This window comes from Hyperolius riggenbachi, chromosome 1 (assembly GCF_040937935.1).
Source record: "Hyperolius riggenbachi isolate aHypRig1 chromosome 1, aHypRig1.pri, whole genome shotgun sequence".
Taxonomy (NCBI): Eukaryota; Metazoa; Chordata; class Amphibia; order Anura; family Hyperoliidae; genus Hyperolius; species Hyperolius riggenbachi.
Genome location: NC_090646.1, coordinates 562,748,219 through 562,769,342, shown reverse-complemented (window position 1 = coordinate 562,769,342; position 21,124 = coordinate 562,748,219). Strand labels below are relative to the sequence as shown.

Genomic DNA, 21,124 nt, shown 5'->3' with positions numbered 1-21,124 from the left:
CTAACTTGTAGTGACTCAAATGATTGGTTATGTTCAGTTTTGCCATAAAAGTTGACTTTTAATCCGGCATGCAGCCCCTGACTCCCAATGGCCTCCCGGCCAGCGATCCGCCAGGCAGATCAATTCGACCAAGCTATAGCTGATAGCTTTGTTCCCCTTACTCACCCTGCCTGCTACAAGACATCACACCAACCTGCTCCTCTCTGTCAACCCTCCCCCCCTCCCCCTGCCCGCATTGCATCAGATAATTTCCTTAGCCTGCAGGCTAACTACACATCTGTATAACCACAGCCCAACAATGTTGCCTGAAGGATCGGGTCTCAATCCCCCTCGGGCGACATCCATCTAGCGTGTGCCCTAGTTTAATGTCTATATAGGCATCCTCTGATCAGGAACAAGCAGTCAGCAGTGGCAAAACGTCACCGGGTCCTTCCTCTCCTTCACCCTCTCTTAACTGTAAAGGACCTGTGTAACAAATAAAGACGGAGCAGCGGTGACTGACAGCGCTGCCACCGTCACGGCCTCCGTGTCCCTGCCTAAACAGTTACCCGTTCCTGGGCGTCTAGCACGCCGAGGATGGGTTTGTCAGCTGCTCATAGGGTTGTGTTCAAGCGCGCGTGCACCGTCACAACCTTTATGCAGCGAAGAGGCGGCTCAGCTGGCCTACGGGTCGGCCGACGTCACGCCATGCATCCGCCGCCACTGATTGGCCAGGACGCAGGGGGTCGTGCTGCGAGGTGTCCTCGGGCCCTTAAGCCCGGAGGATTCAGTATACCTTTGTCTGCTGTTGCGATCACTACGCGTAAGCGCTCAGACCTTAGTTAGGTCTGGTGTGCTTTGATCCGGGAGAAAACCGGGGATTTCACACAGCTCTAGGATTGTGCATTATTATTTGTATTATCTGTTTATGACTCTGGCTCGTTCTTGACTATTCTTACTCTCTAAGTGATTCTGTACTTTTGCCCATCTGATCTGGTTACTGACTCTGCCTGAAAATCGTATCTCTCTCTGCTCTAGTGATTCTGTACTTTAGCCCATCTGATATTGCTGCCAACCTCTGCCTGTCAACCGTTACTCCTCTGCCACCGGAGTACCTACCGGGGATGCGACCCCATCAGCCGCTCTGGGGCCCGCTCACTGTGTGCGGGGGGAGCGCTGCCGCCCGCCTGATTCTGGACCCCCCAGCAAGGTGCTTAACTGGCCGCAGCGTCTAATAGACGCTGCTCCAGTTCATTCCCCGCAGCCCCGCTCCAGCAGCCTGCATAATCCACCGGCAGGCAGAGCAGGGCTACGGCAAGATGGCTGCCGCCGAAGCCCTGCACTGAAGACTATTTGTGTCTTCAGTGCAGGGCTTCGGCAGCCATCTTGCCGTAGCCCTGCACTCTGCCTGTCAGCGCGGGAGATGTGCTGCAGTGCACAGGAAATCGTCAGGGAGCTGAGAGGCCTGGAGAGACTCTTGACAGGTAAGTGAATTGTTCTTTGTTTTTTTTACTGGTGTCTGCTGCCCACATTAGGATTTTCTAGTGCCTGCTGCCCACATTAGGATTTTCTAGTGCCTGCTGCCCACATTAGGATTTTCTACTGCCTGCTGCCCACATTAGGATTTTCTAGTGCCTGCTGCCCACATTAGGATTTTCTACTGCCTGCTGCCCACATTAGGATTTTCTGGTGCCTGCTGCCCACATTAGGATTTTCTAGTGCCTGCTGCCCACATTAGGATTTTCTGTTGTCTGCTGCCCACATTAGGATTTTCTGGTGACTGCTGCCTACATTGCTATTTTCTGGTGACTGCTGCCCACATTGCGATTTTCTGGTGACTGCTGCCCACATTGCGATTTTCTGGTGACTGCTGCCCACATTGCGATTTTCTGGTGACTGCTGCCCACATTGCGATTTTCTGGTGAACTCTGCCCACATTACGATTTTGTGGCCCACATTACGATTGTCTGGTGAATGCTGTCCACGTTACAATTTTCTGGTGACTGCTGCTCACGTTACGATTTTCTGGTGACTGCTGCCCACATTACGATTTTCTCGTGAACTCTGCCCACATTACGATTTTCTGGCCCACAATACGATTGTCTGGTGAATGCTGTCCACGTTACAATTTTCTGGTGACTGCTGCCCACGTTACAATTTTCTAGTGACTGCTGCCCACGTTACAATTTTCTGGTAACTGCTGCCCACATTACGATTTTCTGGTGAACTCTGCCCACATTATGATTTTCTGGTGAACATTATGATTGTCTGGTGAAATGCTGCCCACTTTATAATTAATTTACAGTGAAACGCTGCCCCATTACGATTATTTGGCACCTATGGGGGGGCCCCATCCAAATATTTGCAGGGGGGCCCAGTGATTTCTAGTTACGCCCCTGTCCTCTGCCTCCTGATTTTGTTCTGTACCTGTCTGGCTGTTACCGACCCGATTAGTCTGACTTCGCCACTCACCAGTGAGCCCTTGTCACTGGTGAGGTGTTCACTGTACTGATAGAGTTCACCAGCTCCTCTGGTGAGCTGTTGTCATATCTGTCAGTATTTACTGTATGCACCAATCACTACACTTCTACAATAAAGTGTGACTAAGGTCTCGATATCCTTTTGATTACTATATTTGCATTATTGGTGATTCTGCAGATCACCACATAATCAGATATAGTATCTGCATTATTGGTGATACTGCAGAATTTAGTTCTTGCTGACACTGATCGTTACAACCTGTCACTGCCTGGACGTGTTGGCCAAAAGGATCACAAACAATTGTTTCAGCTGGCCGAAAAAGGTGTCTATATGGGGCTTTAGCTGTTGCAACATGGCTCCTCACAGTTTCCAGTAATGGTGCACACATAGGTTTTTGCATGGTTGTTTTTAGTGAGGTTACCCTGAAATCTATTTTCATGCTGTTGAAAGAATATTTTTCATAGACGAATCTTCGGCAAGTTTTACTGTATAATTTCAACTATTGTTGAATTGTTACTTATAACTTTAATAGTGTTACAAACAGTGGCAAGTATGTTACATAAGGGCCCAATCAACTTCCCTTTACCTCTACCTACAATAAAAAAACACAGTGTGTCATGAGGGGGACACTAGAATGGTAGTACACACTATTTGAAGGACATTAAAATACTGCAACACACAATAAATGGGAAAAACTGGAATGCTGGGAAACGCTGGGAAGCAATGGAATGGTAGGACGTACTATAAAGGGAGGCACTTCTGGGGAGGCTGATTTTATATATTTTTCTACATAGGTGCTGAGTTGCCTTTAATACATTTGAGATAGGAGTGGTGACATCCACTCTTTTTGAGCCTTTGACACTCCGTATTTCAAGACTGTTGGCTAAAGTGCAGGATTATCTAGCTTGAAAAGATTTACACGGGCAAAGCTTGCGTTGCTAGGCTAACACACTTTGGGTATCATTCATAAAAGTGCTGTCGGTAAGGAGAATCAATGCGGGAAAACACCGCTGCCGGTATTTTAGACTTTTGGGTGGGCATTCATAAAAAAAGTGTTCAGGTGCGATAGCACTGCGGAGATTCCCCGCACTATGCTGGCGTTAGGCTTGCGGAGACACAGGAAGCTGCCGAGTTGATACATTTCTCCGTGTTCCGCTCTACTGCAGCTGCCTGGGAGGTCTGTGTCTCCATTCACCTTACATTGGTATCGCCACATCAGAGGGAGCGGTATTTCCCGTCCTCATACTGCTTGCGTAAATCTTTATGAATCTACATTTTGTTACATTTGTTCCGATAATCACAGCACAAGGCGGTGATTTATCGCTCTGCTCAGTAGTGTCCGCTTTTCATGCGGAAACAGCCTTTATGAATGCTGCACTTGCTGAGTGTTCGGTAAAGTCAGCTGTTTTAAGAATTTACGCATGCGGAAATGCTTTATGAATGATGGCCATAGTTATGTAATGTTGGGGGGCACCTGGAAATCCTTAAGATTTCTGGCTGAAATAATCAGGAATGATTGTTCAGCTGAGGAAAATCTAAAATGTGTTCATAACTTAACCACTTGAGGACCGCAGTGTTAAACCCCCCCTAAAGACCAGGCCATTTTTCTGGTCATAGGCCACTGCAGCGCACAAGTGATCCCCCCCCCCCTTTTCTCCCCACCAACAGAGCTCTCTGTTGGTGGGGTCTGATCACTTTCCAGTGTTTATTTTCTTTTTATAAATATTGTTTTGTTTTTTTTAAATAATTGTACCTATTTATTTGTTTAGATTTTTTCTGAAATCCCTTCCTCCCCCAGCCAGCCAATCACGGCGATCGGCTGTTATAGGCTTCAGCCAGGGGGACAGCCATGTCACACTGCTGTCCCCAGTACAGAGCTGCCTTAGATCGCAGCGCTGTATTAGATGGCGGTTTCTCTGTCTAACAGTCTCCGAGCGAGACTGAAGGCGTACGCGATCTCCTGCTAGCCTCATAGAAGGCCGTTCACGCCAATCGGCGTGGAGCGGTCTTGGGGCTGCCGGCGCATTTACGCCATTGGTGTGGAGCGGTCGGCTAGTGGTTAAAGCAAACCTGAAGTGTTTTTAAAATGAAAAAACAGATACTTACCTAAGGAAGGGGGAAGGCTTGGGGTCTTATTAAGCCTTCCAGTTCCTCTCACAGTCTCCTCATTCCAGCACCATAACCTTCCCTCAAATCTCCCACTGGGAGGCTTCATAAGTGTTCGGGAGCCTGAATGCTCCTGAAGACGGGCGGCTCCGTACTGCACATGCGCACGTGTGCGAGAGAGTTCACTCACGCGTACACACTACTGAGCTGCCTGTCTCCAGGAGAACTCGGGCTGCGACGGCCGAAGCCTCCCACAGTGGAAGAGAGCACTCTCCGACTCATCTGTTGGAGACTGCTAATGGGGGGAGACATCGCTGGAACTAGGGCACCGTGAGAGGAGAGGGGAAGGCTCTATAGGACCCAGAGCCTTCCACTTCCTTAGGTAAGTATTAGTTTTTTTTATTTTAAAAACGCTTCAGGTTTACCTTATTCAGCAGCAATCATGTTTGACAAAAGGCACCGCTCAGGTACTCTGTATGGCAGTTGAGCATTGTACGTGTTCTGAATCAGGAAAAGTTAAGCTGCCCATACTGAGGTCAGTTATGGCTTGATACGCCAAATGAAATGATCCCTATCTGATTGGAATTCACTTGGATAGTGATTGTTTCTGACACTACGCGTAAATCTAAATTTCCATAGAAATTGCTCTTCTCTAGGGAGTGCAACACGAAGGGTCCATCCACCCCTCACTGCTCCTGCCCTGCCCTCCTTGCATAGACATCATGTATGATCAGATGTTCAATCGATAAACTGCTCAAAATTTATACAATGTGAATCAGCCTGATATGTTGGAGCAATAGATGACTAGCCTCCCTGGTGGTATGATTATTTCTGGATTTTAGGGTCTGAAAGCGGTGCAATTTTTTCACATGCTTTTAGACCCTAAAAGTCATACTGCTGAATAGATCTGCGGCAGCCCTGCACATTACTCACCTCACCTCCCATGGATTACCTCCCTGAGCTGCAGATTTCCCCCCCGAGCCTGACTGGGAGTACCACTAAGGAGGCTAGCATATTGAATCAAAGTGATCTAACAGGCCAAGAATCGATCTAAAAAATCAATACATCTGTGACCTGCGGTCAAAAGAAGTTTTTTCTGACCTATTTTTGTAACTAGAGTATTTAAACTGATGTCACGGTGCAATAACCCCGGCAGTGTACATTACCCTGAATGGCTGCTGCTAGTGTTGGGCGAACAGTGTTCGCCACTGTTCGGGTTCTGCAGAACATCACCCTGTTCGGGTGATGTTCGAGTTCGGCCGAACACCTGACGGTGCTCGGCCAAACCGTTCGGCCATATGGCCGAACTAAGAGCGCATGGCCGAACGTTCCCCGAACGTTCGGCTAGCGCTGTGATTGGCCGAACGGGTCACGTGGTTCGGACCCGAACGCGCTCTGATTGGCCGAACTGTCACGTGGTTCGGGTAAATAAATACCCGAACCACGTCATATCTCCGCCATTTGTCTGTGGGTTTAGCTTTGGGTAGGCAGGCAGGGTAGTTCGCGCTCCAGCCACGCTAGCCAGGGTCCCCCCTGTCATTGTGTCACTGCTGGGAACAGTAGTACACCGCTTGCTCAGCCACACTATATAGCATTCTGTTTACTGCCACTCTGTGTACCTCGCTCAGCCACACTATATAGCATTCTGTTTACTGCCACTCTGTGTCTGCTGGGAATAGTAGTACACCGCTTGCTCAGCCACACTATATAGCATTCTGTTTACTGCCACTCTGTGTACCTCGCTCAGCCACACTATATAGCATTCTGTTTACTGCCACTCTGTGTCTGCTGGGAATAGTGGTACACCGCTCGCTCAGCCACACTATATAGCATTCTGTTCACTGTTCTGTGTCTGCTGGGAATAGTGGTACACCGCTCGCTCAGCCACACTATATAGCATTCTGTTTACTGTTCTGTGTCTGCTGGGAATAGTGGTACACCGCTCGCTCATCCACACTATATAGCATTCTGTTCACTGTTCTGTGTCTGCTGGGAATAGTGGTACACCGCTCGCTCAGCCACACTATATAGCATTCTGTTCACTGTTCTGTGTCTGCTGGGAATAGTGGTACACCGCTCGCTCAGCCACACTATATAGCATTCTGTTCACTGTTCTGTGTCTGCTGGGAATAGTGGTACACCGCTCGCTCAGCCACACTATATAGTATTCTGTTTACTGTTCTGTGTCTGCTGGGAATAGTGGTACACCGCTCGCTCAGCCACACTATATAGCATTCTGTTTACTGTTCTGTGTCTGCTGGGAATAGTGGTACACCGCTCGCTCAGCCACACTATATAGCATTCTGTTTACTGTTCTGTGTCTGCTGGGAACAGTAGTACACCGCTCGCTCAGCCAGAGTATATAGCATTGTGTTTACTGCCACTCTGTGTACACCGCTCAGCCAGACTATATACCATTGTTTACTGACACTCTGTGTACACCGCTCAGCCAGACTATATACCATTGTTTACTGACACTCTGTGTACACCGCTCAGCCAGACTATATACCATTGTTTACTGACACTCTGTGTACACCGCTCAGCCAGACTATATACCATTGTTTACTGCCACTCTGATTCTGCTGGGAACAGTAGTACACCGCTCGCTCAGCCAGACTATATACCATTGTTTACTGACACTATATAGCAGACTATATAGCATTGTGTGTACACCGCTCAGCCAGACTATATACCATTGTTTACTGACACTCTGTGTACACCGCTCAGCCAGACTATATACCATTGTTTACTGCCACTCTGATTCTGCTGGGAACAGTAGTACACCGCTCGCTCAGCCAGACTATATACCATTGTTTACTGACACTCTGTGTACACCGCTCAGCCAGACTATATACCATTGTTTACTGCCACTCTGATTCTGCTGGGAACAGTAGTACACCGCTCGCTCAGCCAGACTATATAGCATTGTGTTTACTGCCACTCTGTGTACACCGCTCAGCCACACTATATAGCATTGCGTACTCTGCCAGTCAGTGTGTATATTGCTGGGATCAGTAATACTCCACTCACCGTCAACCACTATATGAGCTCAACATGAGTTCCCCAGAGACCTCCGCTGTGAGCAGCACTCCCAACAACAGCAACAGCCAACGCCTCACGCAAGCTATAACATCCACCCCAGCAGCCAGTGGTCAGCAGCAGCCCTCCCCGGAGGAGAACGTTGTGTCCATCAGTCCGTCGCCAGAGCGATTAATGAGGGCTGCCATTGAGGAGATGATGGGGCCTGATGTGGAGGAGGAGGTCTGGCTCAGGCCAGCATCCCAAGTTAATGTTGAGGACGATGAGGGGTCTGTGTCTGGGGATGTTGGGGTGGCAGAGGTGGTGGGTGGGTCAGACTCAGGAGAAGAGTTGTATGATGAGGATGATGATCGGGACCATCTGTATGTGCCTCAGAGTCCGACCCCGGAAAACATGTTGTATCGTGTGTTTAGGTACTAAAATCTGCGTTCCCTCCCAGTAGTGTTGGGCGAACAGTGTTTGCCACTGTTCGGGTTCTGCAGAACATCACCCTGTTCGGGGTGACTATATAGCAGACTATATAGCATTGTGTTTAATGCCACTCTGTGTACACGGCTCAGCCACACTATATAGCATTGTGTTTACTTCCACTCTGTGTCTGCTGGGAACAGTAGTACACCGCTCACCCGCCACTGTATAGCATTGTGCTCTGTGTCACTGCTGACAATAGTGGTACACCGCTCACCCACCACTGTATAGCATTTCTGTACTGCCACTGTACTGCTGCCAGTCAGCGTGTACTTTAAGGATAAGTGAAATGAGGAAGAAATCCGGTGAAAAAGGGAGGGGCAAGGGAAGAGGTGTTTCCCCTGACGGTTCACGTACAGGCCACAGGGGAGCACCCAAGAAAACCCACTCAATACTGCCCATGTTGTCCAGGACAACAACCCTCACAGATCCAAAAGAACAGGACCAGATAATTACTTGGATGACCTCTCAAGCGTCCAGCAGTGGGTTAAGCAGCACCAGCACATCACGCACGAGGTCCGAGTCCTCAGCCAGTTAAAGTCTGGGCTTTCTTTGAAGACTGCACTGAGGATGTTACCATGGCGATTTGCAAGGTGTGCAAGACCCGCCTGAGCAGGGGGAAAAGTATTAACAACCTCTCCACCACCAGCATGAGCCGCCACATTCTATCCAAACATCCCACTCTGTGGGCAAACGCGGCAGGACAGGGTACCACCAGCAACACTGCCTCCCTTGGGTTCACCAGACTCACCACCAGACCCGCCTCAGCAGCAGCAGTAGCCCAGCCATTGCGTGGTTCACAACATTCACAAACATCAGACGATGCTGACACTGTCACTTTCCGGACTAGTGCTCTTGAGGTCTCCCAGTGTTCATCAAACACAACAACCAACAGCCCTTCGGTGTGCAGCGCTACGGTTGAGTTGTCTGTCTCTGAGATGTTTGAGCACAAGAGGAAATTGCCAGCAAATGACCCCCGGGCCGTGGCAGTAACAGCCAGCCAGCATAGCCAAGCTTCTGGCCTGCGAAATGCTGCCATATCGAGTGGTGGAGACAAACAGCTTCAAGGGCATGATGTCAGTGGCCATCCCACGTTACGTGGTTCCCAGCCGCTACCACTTTGCGCGCTCTGCAGTGCCTGAGTTGCATGAGCACATGGTCAGCTAAATAACCCGAAGCTTGAAGAAAGCCGTTGCCTGCAAGGTTCACCTCACCACTGACACCTGGACGAGTGCGTTCGGCCAGGGTCGATACATCTCCCTTACCGCGCACTGGGTGAACCTTGTGGAGCCTGGCAGCGATTCCTCACCTGCTACGGCGCGGGTGTTGCCCACGCCGCAAACAGCTGGATAACAACAGCAGCACCTACCTCTCTGACTCCTTCTCCTCCAACGCATCTCAAAGCTGTACCTCATCCGGAAATGCTAACCCAGCACCAGCAGCAGTAGGATCGTGGAAGCAGTGCAGCACAGCTGTTGGCATGCGTCAGCAAGCGTTGCTGAAGCTGATCTGCCTTGGGGATAAGCAGCACACAGGGGAGGAAATTTGGAGGGGAATAAAGGAACAGACGGATTTGTGGCTGGCACCGCTGGACCTGAAACCGGGCATGAAGCTAGACACCTGGCACGAACTGGCAATGTACGCAATAGAGGTGCTGGCTTGCCCGGCAGCCAGCGTTATGTCGGAACGCTGTTTCAGTGCTGCCGGAGGCATCATCACAGATCGGCGTATCCGCCTCTCCACAGAAAATGCAGACCGTCTGACTCAAATTAAAATGAATCAATCCTGGATTGGAAACGACTACGCAACACTCCTGGACCCCAACCAAGTAACATGACCGATGAACATCTGGGATGGTTTAGCGTTTCCGGTCCCTGTTTATTGAACCTCTCATCTGTATTACATTTATGACTGCATGGCGGCAAAAAGCATTGCTGCTATATCCGCACGCTTTTTGTCCTCATGCAAGGCCTGGGTTGTTGTGTCTCACAAAGCGTGGCCTTCTCCTCCTGCGCCTCCTCCTGTTCCATCACGTGTGCTGCTGCTGCTGCTGCTGCTGCTGGGTTACCGTTGCCGGTCCCTGTTTATGGAACCTCTTATCTTTATTACATTTATGACTACATGGCGGTACAAAGCATGCTATCCGCACGCTTTTTGTCCTCATGCAAGGCCTGGGTTGTTGTGTCTCACAAAGCGTGGCCTTCTCCTCCTGCGCCTCCTCCTGTTCCATCACGTGTGCTGCTGCTGCTGCTGCTGCTGGGTTAGCGTTGCCGCGTGGTCCCTGTTTATTGAACCTCTTATCTTTATTACATTTATGACTACATGGCGGTACAAAGCATGCTATCCGCACGCTTTTTGTCCTCATGCAAGGCCTGGGTTGTTGTGTCTCACAAAGCGTGGCCTTCTCCTCCTGCGCCTCCTCCTGTTCCATCACGTGTGCTGCTGCTGCTGCTGCTGCTGCTGGGTTAGCGTTGCCGCGTGGTCCCTGTTTATTGAACCTCTTATCTTTATTACATTTATGACTACATGGCGGTACAAAGCATGCTATCCGCACGCTTTTTGTCCTCATGCAAGGCCTGGGTTGTTGTGTCTCACAAAGCGTGGCCTTCTCCTCCTGCGCCTCCTCCTGTTCCATCACGTGTGCTGCTGCTGCTGCTGCTGCTGGGTTAGCGTTGCCGCGTGGTCCCTGTTTATTGAACCTCTTATCTTTATTACATTTATGACTACATGGCGGTACAAAGCATGCTATCCGCACGCTTTTTGTCCTCATGCAAGGCCTGGGTTGTTGTGTCTCACAAAGCGTGGCCTTCTCCTCCTGCGCCTCCTCCTGTTCCATCACGTGTGCTGCTGCTGGGTTAGCGTTGCCGCGTGGTCCCTGTTTATTGAACCACTTATCTTTATTACATTTATGACTGCATGGTGGTACAAAGCATGCTATCCGCACGCTTCTTGTCCTCATGCAAGGCCTGGGTTGTTGTGTCTCAAAGCGTGGCCTTCTCCTCCTGCGCCACCCTCCTCCTGTTCCATCACGTGTGCTGCTGCTGGATTAGCATTACCGGTCCCTTTTCCTGGAACCTCTTATATGTATTACATTTATGACTGCATGCCGACAAAAAGCATGTTACCTGTGCAAAGAAAACAGACATTTCCCGCATTTAAAAGACAGTTTTCCCTTTGAAACTTTAAAATCGATTTTCTCAAAAACTATAAGCTCTTTTTGCTAAAAAAATTTTTCCTCTTGTACCCACTCCCAAGGTGCACATACCCTGTAAATTTGGGGTATGTAGCATGTAAGGAGGCTTTACAAACCACAAAAGTTCGGGTCCCCATTGACTTCCATTATGTTCGGAGTTCGGGTCGAACACCCGAACATCGCGGCCATGTTCGGCCTGTTCGGCCCGAACCCGAACATCTAGATGTTCGCCCAACACTAGCTGCTGCACCCGGTTTTATGCATTGCAGTACTAAGTACTGTCACTTGATTCTCATGCAGTGCTGGAGATAAACCTTGGCTTTTTCAGCTGTCTCCTTCATGGGCACAAGTAGACAAGGCTGAATACCACAGTGTAACATTTATTCATGAATTAGTACTATTGAAACTGGCCCAAGTCAATGCACAGTGCCTGCCAGCTACAGGAAATACTGAAGCACAAAATCACAAAATAAGTTAAATCTGCCTTTACCACTGTATAAATGTAAGGTTATTGTAGGACATACAGTACAAACTATAACAGAGGAGGATGAGACAGTAGCTTTATGTTGGGGACCAAAAACAAGGGATGATAAGGAACAGTTGTAGAGACAGTGGGAACAGTTTCAAGGAATATTTTTCAGACAGAATTATCACACACTGTAGCTAGTTAAAGGGACACTTAAGTCAAACAAAAAAAATGAGTTTTACTCACCCAGGGCTTCCAATAGCCCCCTGCAGCTGTCCGGTGCCCTCGCCGTCTCCCTCCAATCCTCCTGGCCCCGCCGGCAGCCACTTCCTGTTTCAGTGACAGGAGCTGACAGGCTGGGGACGCGAGTGATTCTTCGCGTTCCCAGACACATTAGCACCCTCTATGCTGCTATATGGTATATGATATATGCTATAGCAGCATAGATGGCGCTATTGTGGCCAGGAACGCGAAGAATCACTCCCGTCCCCAGCCTGTCAGCTCCTGTCACCGAAACAGGAAGTGGCTGCCGGCGGGGCCAGGAGGATTGGAGGGAGACGGCGAGGGCACCGGACAGCTGCAGGGGGCTATTGGAAGCCCTGGGTGAGTAAAACTCATTTTTTTTTTTTGACTTAGGTGTCCCTTTAACAATTCTTGACATGGTTGTATCTTAAAAAGGGGTAATATCAAATGATGCCACTATTCTATATTATGTTATTGTCAGTGATTAGTCATTTTAAACAGATTAAAGGGTGCCTGAAAATACATTTAGCAATGGGTGAATGAAAAAATGTTTTATAAAGATGCCATGCACAAGTGCAGACGCCAATTTTACTCTTGCTTAGGCTAAGGCAGCTTTTACACTTTTAATCAGTTGCTTTCAGTTATAGCTGAAAGAAAACGGATTTTCAAAGTAATGCCTATGTTTTCCTATATCTCAGTTCCCACTATATGCGTTTTAACGGAAAACTTTTTCACAGCGCATACCAACGCATTAAAAGGACCCTAACGAGCTAGTTCAGGGTGTGCAATTAGCCTGAGTCATCTCACTTAGGTAAGATGAGTGTTGCTAAGTTAACATGCATTACACCATGTAGTGCATTACTCTAGCAACCCTAGCTGCAAGATGAGATACATGTGTATGTACAGTCCCAAGCCTAAATAGACCTAGTCTTTGTTTCTTTTTTTTTCTTACTGTAAGGGTTAAACATTCAGTCATGTGATTTACACTTTCTCTTCAGTAAAACTTGATAACTAATTACAGGTCATAAAATACTTGCAGGACAGAAAGACACTTTTGAATGTGGGAACTTGATAAAAAAAGGTTAATAGTGCTGCCTACCTATACTAACTGGGGAGGGAGATGGCATGTCTGCCTATCTAACCTTGGGGGGGGGGGGGGGGATCGGGAGTACATCTGCCTATCTATACTGGAGGAAGGAAGCACATCTGCTTATCTCTAATGGAGGGGCAAGCACATCTGCCCAGTACCCACTTATACAGAGAGGGGGGGGGAGTAAGCACATCTGCCTACCTATACTGGGTACTGGGAGGAGTACATCTGCCTATCTATTCTGGGGGCGCATCTGCATATCTATACGGGAGGAGGGAAGCACATTTGCTTATCTCGAATAGAGGGGCGAGCACATCTGCCCAGTGCCCACTTATACTCGGGGGAGGAGGGAGCAAATCTGCCTACCTATACTGGGGGGAGTACATCTGCCTATATATACTAAGGGGTAGCACATCTGCCTATCTATACTGGAGGAGGGAAGCAAATCTGCCTACCTATGCTGGGGGAAGTACATCTGCCTATCTATCCTGGGGGAGCACATCTGCCTATGTATACTGGAGAAGGGAAGCATATCTGCCTACCTATACTGGGGGGTAGCACATCTGCCTATCTATACTGGAGGAGGGAAGCATATCTGCCTACCTATACTGGGGGGTAGCACATCTGCCTATCTATACTGGAGGAGGGAAGCACATCTGCCTACCTATACTGGGGGTAGCACATCTGCCTATCTATACTGTAGGAGGGAAGCAAATCTGCCTACCTATACTGGGGAAGTACATCTGTCTATCTATCCTGGGGGGTAGCACATCTGCCTTTCTATACTGGAGGAGCGAAGCACATCTGCCTACCTATACTGGGGGGTAGCACATCTGCCTATCTATACTGGAGGAGTGAAGCAAATCTGCCTACCTATACTGGGGAAGTACATCTCCTATCTATCCTGGGGGGAGCACATCTGCCTATCTGCGTACCAATACTGGGGAGGGTGATGGAGGAAGTCTCCTGAAGGATCCAGAGTCTTCCTTCTCCCGTGATAAGTACCCAAATTAGGCTATTTTTTCCCCTTCAGGTGTCTTTAAGTATTAACACACTAGCACCTTATAAATCATCATAACAGCAACTTATACTTATGAAGCATATTACTGCTGTACATTAAAATGGAGCAAAAATAACAGTAGTAATAAAATAATAATAATATATTATGTTTTTCTAATAATCTGTCATCAAACCCAACACAAGGCAATATGCTGAAAGCCTTCCAATGTAGAAGTTGCCCTTTAGTTGTGGATAAATTATTCCTACTAAGCTGTAATTTAATTGTTATTTTAAAAGGTTTCACCTTCATTTTATCTTTCAGCCTTAATTTTATCTTCGGTGTCAGCGGCTTCAGCAAGAAATCTGAAAAAAATTGAAAATGACAATCCCTCCAATAGAAATGGGCGTTGCTGTGGAAACAAATGGCAGGAAAACACTGCAGTGCAATTAGAGGGGTAAGCGCGCAATATATGCACTGGACATGCGTAACAATGGTTTGCATCAGTCAGGGGTTAGTAGGGCAGACACATAATGCAGACCTTTGTCCTGTATTGGATATTTGTGGCATACTGACTGTGCTTGGAATCACATGGGATCAAGCTAACTAATTAATACAGCTTTAAAGTCCAGCTGTCAGCGTCCTCTTTCCCATCATCACAAAGCCAGATTGACATAATGCAACAACATTAAGAAATCTGCACATTTTTTTTCATCACAACACATTTATTATGTCGCACTTCTAAAAATACCACTTTAACAAAGGGCCTTTCTACTACCTCAGTCATCATCTTCTCCTAATCACAGCCTATATTTAACATGAACAGCTAAGTTATACAACAAGTGGCCTAATGCTAACACGCCTAATAAAGTATGATATCTTAAAAAGTTCCAACTACGATAAGTCATTGGTTGATATACATATTCAGTCTACTGTAAGTGGTAAGTAGCTGCTTAAAGTGGCCCTACGTTTTCAATTTTTTTTTGCATCAATATAGAAATCGATGCTGGAAACGATTCCTATTAGACCAATTTCCATCCAAAATAGGTCAATTCAATGAATCACACAGGATGTATTTTTCTTTCTGATCGGCGGTGGATTGAGAGCACGTCGCTAGCAACATTTGATTAGACAGCCAACTAAGCTACTTTCACTTGACCAAGGCGTGGTTTCAATTAATGAAACATATTTTTCAGTAGAAAATTACATATATTTACATAAATCTGTCCATGAGTCCTGAAAGAGGAAGAATGAAGGTCAGAGGGATTTGGTTCCCAAAGAGGGACGTTCCCTCCAATCCAAAAGAGGGACAGTTGGGAGCTATGGATATGGGGGCTGCCATATTGATTACCTTTTAAACAATACCAGTTGTCTGGCAGTTCTGCTGATCACTTTGGCTGCAGTAGCGTCTGAATCACACCTGAAACAAGCATGCAGCTAATTCAGTCAGACTTCAGTCAGAGCACCTGATCTGCATGCTTGTTTAGGGGCTGTGGCTGAAAGTATTAGAGGCAGATGATCAGCAGGACAGCCACACAACTGGTATTGTTTATAAGGAAATAAATATGGCAGCCTCCAAATGTCTCTCTTTTCAGGTTCTTTTATCTGTAGTAGCTTGTCATAGTTTACAAAAAAAAAAACAGATTTGTAAAGGAATACCGGATTGAAATTTCATGACAAATCTTTGGAATGTTTGCACCCTGAACGATATTTCAGATTATACCACATTGTTTTTTCTTTGGCTTGCATTAGGTCTGTTGTAGCGCCTGATTGCTGCCAGCTCTAGTGACTCAGAAATGCAGAGTTAGTGGAGCTCCAATGTCTATACGTGGTTCAGCTCAAACAACGCTGTTCATTTTCCCTCATTAGTCAGAATGATAGGATGAGCTTTGTTTTGGCTAGCATGAGCAATATATAGCAATTATGTGTGAAAGCCACAGCTTGTGCTGTGAGTTATTTGCATCTTCTGTGCCTTTTCTGATTTACTGCTCCAGTGTACCCAATCCAGGTCACTGCAGCACGACATGATACCTGGGTTATAAATAGGCTGGCTCGCATTGCCGTCAGTGTGTCAGTACGACAGTCACACATATTAATAAAGTTTCAGAACACGGGAATAAGCGAGCCAGCACTTCAACAGAGATAATTAATTGCGACTTGGATGTATTCCCTGCCTCTGAATTACCTGAGCTGACTGAGCAAGCTCTGTTGCCATTAATTTGTAGTGACAAATTTTTATGCAAACCGATCTGTAGAAAAAATCCATGTGTCCATGAATTTTTATTTAAATAACTTTTCTACCAATTTTTCGGGTAAATTAACTGATATTCTACTATTAAAGTGAAAAAAAAGTAAAATATCGGTATGAAATACCAAAATTTTACTACAGCTAAACCTAAGCCTATTCTTACACTAAACGCTCCCACTACCGATGTCTAAACGTAACCATCTGTCGGATACCTAGCCTTAACCACCCATCGCCTAACCCTAACCACCCATCTCCTAAGCCTAACCCTAACCACCGATCCCCGTGGCTAACCTTAATTCTCCTAACCCTCGTGGCTAACCTTAGCCATCCCTGCTACAACACCCCCCATAACCGACCCCCCCCCCCCCCAAAAACACGATAATTTTTGGGCGCCACCATAGGGGCCCATTGAATTACTGGTAAGCAGGGGAACTTTGGGCACCTGCTGCCCTGATGGAGCAGAGTGATCTGTACAAACAGATGGGAACCCAATATAACAAGTTATAACTCTTTACTGAAGAAAAACACACAGAGATAAATCATACACCACCATCAGGTAATGCACCTTGCTTAGAACAGAGAGGAATACGGAGAGAATACAGGAAATCACAATACCATAGAGATCATCATAGCATTCTACAGACAGTGACCTTTTGTGGTTGCTTTCCTATGCTGCAGTTTACTTTTGGCTAAAGTAAGATTTTCAGACAGTAAGAGGCAAGCTTGGTGTGATGTTCTCTCCTATCACCTCATTTCCTCCTCGTAAAGGGAGTGAATGGGGCAGGGAAGTGGAGGGAATGGGAGGGTGTGCTGCCCTCCACATCGTGTTCCAGCCCTCACATACTTTCTTCTTCACAAGGAAGTATATGAGAGTTGGAATGTGACGTGGAGCTCAGCAGTCAGAGGCAGGTGAGTTAACACCCCCTGCCACGGTGAGCATGTACCATGATGCATCAAGAATCCGGAACAGGGTTCCAAATTAAAATATTCCGAACAGGTCAACACTACCCCTCTCCAATCATAGGATCGAATTTAATGGAGCTGGAGTGGCAGTCCTTTTCATGTTCCCTTCGGACAGTATTGGGAGGGAGAGTAAGTGGCAGACATAGCTACTGGTATTGCTGGTAACTGGTATTGGTTAAAAGGAAATAAATTTGTAGCTCCAAAAGTTCACACGTCACCCACCTTGTGGGCGTAGGATAGACCCTCGTGCCGGTGCACTCCTCCTGCAGGTACACCACTCCTGCTCCACTGTAGTACAATTTCAAAAAACGGAGACTGCACACAAAAGGCTTCAGCAACAAGCTGTATTAGTGAGCATGCAGAGGCACATACACAATATGTTTCGGGCGGAGCCCTTCCTCACGTGTCACACCAGCTTGTTGCTGAAGCCTTTTGTGTGCAGTCTCCATTTTTTGAAAAGGAAATAAATATGGCAGCCTCCATATACCTCTCACTTCACTATCTCTCTTTACAACAGAATACCCAAGCAGCTCGTAGTGACCCAAAACTACAAGGAAAGTATAGGGGACTAAAAGAGACCGATAAGCAATCCTACTAAAAAGCAGTGGTCCACTGACCAACTGACCATTGCTCTTTAGTAGAAGGCTTTTTTGGTCTCTTTTAGTTTTCCTTCTTAAAACAGAAGGTATTTGCGATAATTCAGCTTTAACCACCCTGGCGGTACGCAGTTTCAGATGCTGCGTCCGTGGGAGGACTTTTAAAAAATAAAATTTGATTTAAATGCTTAAAAAGAGTCTGAAGCCAGAATAAAAATGGCTTTTTAGCATATAATCAGCAGGGGCATGTTTGCCCCTGCTAAAATGCCGCTATCCCGGCATAACGAGGGGTCTTTACCCCCCAAATCCCCCCTGCTACCTCCGGGGAGCGCTTCCGTGTGAGGCAGGGCTATGGGCTGCAGCCCTGCCTCGCACATGTCTATCAGCGGTGGATCTCCGCCTCTCCCTTGCCCCTCTCAGTCTGCCTTCGCTGAGAGGGGCGGGGGAGAGGCGGAGATCCACCGCTGACAGAGGCGTGTGAGGCAGCGCTGCAGCCCATAGCCCTGCCTCACACGAAGTGCACAGGGGCAGCAAAATTTACGACCAAGAATGTCGTGGATTTTGCAGGGGGGAAGACCCCTCGTTATGCCGAGGGATAGCGGCGTTTTAGCAGGGGCAAACATGCCCCTGCTGAATATAAGCTGAAAAGCCATTTTTAATCTGGCTTCAGACTCTCTTTAAGCTAGCACTTTGCTAGCTAAATATTTCCCCCAAGTCCTCCGGCACCCTCTGATCCCCCCGATCACCACCAGGAATATTTACCTGTCTGCGATCCCGTGAGAGCCACAGCTTCACTGTTTAGCTTCAGTCGTCGCTATGGCGACGATCGGACATGACGTCATCGACGGCATGCGCAGTCCCGATCCTCCCCATAGCGAAGCCTGGAGCTGATTGGGAGGCTACGCCATCGCGGGATCCCTGGGGGGTACGTATAATTGCTGTGATCGGGGGGAGAGTGGAAGCACTTAGGGAGAAAATTTACCTAGCGGAGTGCTAGCTTAAACATTTAAAACAATTTTTATTTAAAAAAAAATCCTCAGGGGGCCATGCGATCCTCTCCGGCGGCTAGCCCGAACCTAGGTCGCGCTTACCGCCAGGGAGGTTAAAGGAGTGACTGTGGTCTCCCACAATGCATCACTACTAAATATGTAAATGGCTGCTATAAAGGTTACATAGTCAGAGCTTTCTAGCACCTCCTTAAGGGCGATTAACCCCATCTCTTATTACAGAGACCCTGCCTATCCACTATCTCCTATACTAATGGTGGGGCTACTGGCCTGGCAACTGTTCTGGACTAGCGCAGCAAGGTCATTAAAGAAACCACCACCAAACATTGCACATTCACTCAACTTCTGTCACCCCTTCACAGCCTAATTTTAGTCATGGCTGTTATTCAGTTGATTTCCATATACTTTTCAGAGGCTGTAGCCTGTACAATAACAGTAACATAATACATTATTACTACAATGGAAAGAAAGCAGTGCAGATATTGTGAGGGCCATATTTAACACCGCAGACTGCATGCCTGTAATTATCTCCCATTTATGACGCATGTCTTTACAAAGCGCTGACCCACATCCCAGGGTCAGCGAGCTGCAGATGAATGTGCTGTATTGTGCAGAGCTCACCACTGCAAGCCAATGACAGAGCTGAGAGGCTGAAGGAAAGCAACACAAATACACTAACCAAATATTTGTATTAGGCATAAGGCAAGTATGACACATTCACCAGCCTATGTCAATTTAGGATTATGGTGACAGAAAAAAAGCAGGATTCCCTTCACTTTACCATCAAACAGATAAGAAGGAGAAGGAAGCAAGTTTTGTTTAGGAGAAGTGAGAAAGGAGGGTGTCAAACACACTTTACCAGAATGGGCTCCAAATGAGCTCATTTACAACAACAACAAGCTTTGCTTTTCACACCCAACCCCCCATGAGTCTCAAGGTGGCCACACACCATACAATAAAATGATCCGATTTTACAGCAATTCGATAAAAACGATCGGATCTCCCGAAAAAATCGAAAGCTTTTTTTTCATTCGACTGAAAAATCCAATCGGATTTCCCGTTTTCTTCAATTTTTATCAATCCAGAATGCCTGATATTTTTCTTCAATCTTCCTAAAGATTGTATGGTGTGTGCAGGGGCGTAGCAATAGGGGGTGCAGAGGTAGCGACCGCATCGGGGCCCTTGGGCCAGAGGGGCCCTGAAAGGCCCTTCCTCAACTACAGTATTAGCTCTCTATTGGTCCTGTGCTCATAATAATAACTTCTATAGATGCTTTGAATAGTGGTAATCATTAACAAGCTGTTCTCCATCCCCTTCTTGCACCTCTGACACTGTAGTTGCCATTGGCAGATTTTGGTGTGACGCATCAATTGTTATGTATAGTGTGCTTGGGGGGGCCTATGTAAAACTTGCATCGGGGCCCACAGCTCCTTAGCTACGCCACTGGGTGTGTGGTAGATTGCCAATTTGTTAATATACACACTCTAGCAATTTTCTCAGAGTTTCCAATCATTTTTATCATGATTGGGGAAAAAATTGAACATAGGTGTGTGGTACATTGGTCCTATTTTTGAAATGTTACAATCAGTCAGAAAAATTGATTGCAATTCTTAAATTGAACAGATATTTAAAAAATTGTATGGTGTGTGGCCAACTTCAGTCTGTTCATAGGAAGATCTACTGAAGAAATAGGATTATGTTGCAAACTGTATGGTTTTCCGTTTCAGCGCTTCATTTATCAGAAACGTGTAAGGGCCTTTTTCCACTAGCCTGCGATTTGCGATTTGCTTCTGATCGCAAATCGCAAGGTACATTAGCCAAGGTACATTGCAGCAGCAATTTCCATTAGTGCGATCCGATTGCGATGCGATTTTGGTCAAAGCGCAATCGTCGTCCTGCCGCGTTTTGTATGCGATTGAGCTGTACTATAATGAGTATAGTAGCTCAATCGCAATCGCATGGTGGAAATTGAAACGCGATTGCGATCGCGATCGGAATCGCGATTTCATAGTGGAAAAGGGCCCTAAAGGTGGCCACACATCTCTCGACTTGGCAGCCAATCAACCATCTGATTCGATGTGCATGCCCGATCAGGCCGAAATTGTTTGCATGTATCAATCGGACATGCTGCAAGATATCGGGCCATCGTTGTCTATCGGGTGCTCAGCGGTAATGGCAAGCAATATATTTTTAGTCAGGTAATTATTAAACACTAGTGACCTTAGCCCATTTAAAAACGGGCTAGGTC

General features: G+C 47.1%; 1 long non-coding RNA gene across 6 annotated transcripts in view; it reads left to right on the top strand.

Moving 5' to 3' along the window:
- Positions 1-21,124, top strand: part of LOC137526850 (uncharacterized) — a 468,244-nt gene that overhangs the window by 111,177 nt on the left and 335,943 nt on the right. For all 6 annotated transcript variants that reach the window (XR_011023123.1, XR_011023120.1, XR_011023121.1 and 3 more), the window contains one exon: positions 14,387-14,519. This is a non-coding gene — a long non-coding RNA (uncharacterized lncRNA). The remainder of the gene's footprint in view (positions 1-14,386; positions 14,520-21,124) is intronic.